Source organism: Quercus robur, chromosome 9 (assembly GCF_932294415.1).
Source record: "Quercus robur chromosome 9, dhQueRobu3.1, whole genome shotgun sequence".
Classification (NCBI taxonomy): domain Eukaryota; kingdom Viridiplantae; phylum Streptophyta; class Magnoliopsida; order Fagales; family Fagaceae; genus Quercus; species Quercus robur.
Window position 1 is genome coordinate 51,159,906 of NC_065542.1, and position 2,961 is coordinate 51,162,866.

Genomic DNA, 2,961 nt, shown 5'->3' on the forward strand with positions numbered 1-2,961 from the left:
AATGTTGATTGGGCAAGAGATCCCACTGATGTCCACCACTGGTTATTGCTTTTTTCTTGGTTCTTCTTTGATTTCTTAGCGGAGCAAGAAACAAACCGTTGTGGCCCACTTTAGTATTGAAGCAAAATATCGTGCCCTTACTAATACCACATTTGAGCTCCTTTGGCTATGATGGCTTCTTAAGGACTTAAGTGTGTCTACATCCTCTGCTACTCATTTTTATTGTGACAACCAGAGTGTCATTCATATTACTCACAATGATGTCTTCTATGAATAGACTAAACACATCGAGATCGATTGTCATTTTATCTGTTATCATCTTGTCCATGGTGCTCCCAAGTTGTTCTTGGTCTCCTCTAAAGATCAACTTGTAGATATCTTCACCAAGTCATCCTAAGGGACGCCTTCGTGCTTTGGGTGACAACCTTAAATTGGTCTTACACTCACCTTGAGTTTGAGGGGGCTGTTAATGTGTAATAAGTTGTGGGTTTTAGGCCCACCTTGTTTACTTGTATTACATACATACTTGTACTACACACTCTGCATCTTATATAAAGGCACTCTTGTATATTTTATTACTTGCGAAATACAACATTATTCATTCAGTATTTCTGACAGAAGCCTTTAGCTTGGTTCTTTTTCTGCTGTGTACGGTTGAGCATAGCCCACCCTTTGTGGAAAAAATAAATTTTAAAACAAAGCAAAGCCTCTGTGGTTGCTCTGATGGAATCAACTCAATCAACGAAGCATGGAATAGTCATCAATCCGTTGCGAAATTGCCATGAGCAGCCAGATTGGTCCTTTGCTTCTATTCTTGCGTATATGCTAGTTGATTCTCTTGCCTGAGATTTCAAAACTTTCAAATCAACCAACATTTAAGGTTTTCTTAATAAATCTGCTGAAACAATTATTTTACTTCATACACACAAGAAATTCACTAAATCTGTCTCAAAAGGTTCCACGTAATTGGTCCCAATGAAAAGAATATCCCTCAAAGTATAATAAACACAAAACAATAAATAGAGATAATTGGTTTTCATTTTGATTTTTTAAATTATGGAATAGATATATCACACAATCAGCTCTAGAGATGGTTGATAGAATGTACTTGTTGGCTAATTCTAATTTGATCGAAGAGATCGAATCATTCACGAGAGTATATAACAGGGTAATCATCGAGTACAAGCTCAACCTAGCTATCTTACAAGTATAACTTTTAATTTCATGATTCAGATCAGAGGAGGAAGATGAGAGAGTAGAGATAAGAGAGAAATGTGGCCAAAATATGCTAACTTTAGTTCAGTCACCTTTCCTTTTATCTTCCCACTCTATTTAAAACATACCCTAAACTAATTGTCAAAACTAAGAAAAATACTATTAAAATTATGCCTCATGCTCTAAAAGGACTAAGTCAAAGTTAGAATTTCTTATAAATATTTATATAGTCCAAGTCAACATAATAGACATTTGATATAAAATTCAATACCCTCACTTAAAAGTTATCATGACTTTTGAATGAAGTTTGTAATATATCATTATGTTAGAACAACTTTTCCTATCCCTTGTATATGTTTGTTTCTCATAAAAAAAATAAAAAAATAAAAAAAAAGCACACACATACCCAAACAACATCCTTGATTTCAATCCAATTCTACCCAAAGTATCACGTAAATAATGCCTTACGCGAAAGTAATAAAAAGATCAAAACATTATATGTAATGAAGAAACAACTCATTCTTTCACACTTGGCAATTGGCGTATACATATATAGAGTTGACACATGCGAGATGAGTTCCTTCCCCTATCTAACCTTCTTAATTTTGTCTTTATACAAAGGAATCCAAAGCCAACAAAAATAATAGAATGATGAACCAATGACTATATAATGTACTTTCCCAATTGGGTAATTTTTTTTCTCCTATCCCTTTAATTTGTTTTTTCATTATAGTCCACTTGGCCATTTCCAAATCAAGTGTATATACATGCATAAAACCCAGTCAGTCAACCAGATCTGCACCTTGCACCCTATTAAGTGATGCGCACTACTCAAACACTAGTACATATATACTTTTTTTTTCTTATTATCCATTTTTAAAGTATCCACTGTAAGGGTGTAGTTAGAAATTTTTGGTTGAGGAGGCTGTGGCCCGTGATAATACTATCATATTGATTTGCAATTCAAGAAAAATACAAAGTATGACATATATACATACATAGATACATGTCTTCTTGCATTAGTTTTAGGGGAAAAAAAATTAAATCTAACCAAAATTAGACTACATTTACAAGAAATAATGTTCATAGAAATTAAATATAACAAAGTCACTACAAGCAATCATAAAATAAATAGCATTTAAATTCAGCCAAATTAGACTACTATGATAAAAAATAAATTCAAAATCAATTTCATTCCTACTAGTAGTCTAATATTGTACCTTCATAGCCTCTCTACTCTCTAATGATAATTCCTACACCAGTACAACATAAGTCCTTGAATAGCTATGGGATATGGTCTCACTCAAGAAGAAAAAAAATGTAGGATATGGCTGACAGCCTGAGATTCCACTTGATAAGCCTAACACGGAATCTTAGTTGTCACTGCTCGGTCAACGTCTCCAAACCACGACTTTTTCACAAGGGGTGTGCTAGAAGAGAGAGGAGGGGCCAAGCTTTTCTCATGGGAGGCTAGCTCTTAAATGAGTAGGTGTGAGACGTGGATAACATGCCTCCGCCCTTGATCCACTGGATAAACCTAACACGGAATCTTAGTTGTCACTGCTACGGTCAACGTCTCCAAACCACGACTTTTACACAAGGGGCGTGCTAGAGCAGCTGGACCTAGCCAGCCTATGCAAACCAGTACATACTTCTCTATTTAACTGAAGCAAATTAAGACTAATGCTATCATCATATTGCCAAATTAAACGTATAACTCAATAAGCAGCTCAAGCAGCCTTTGAC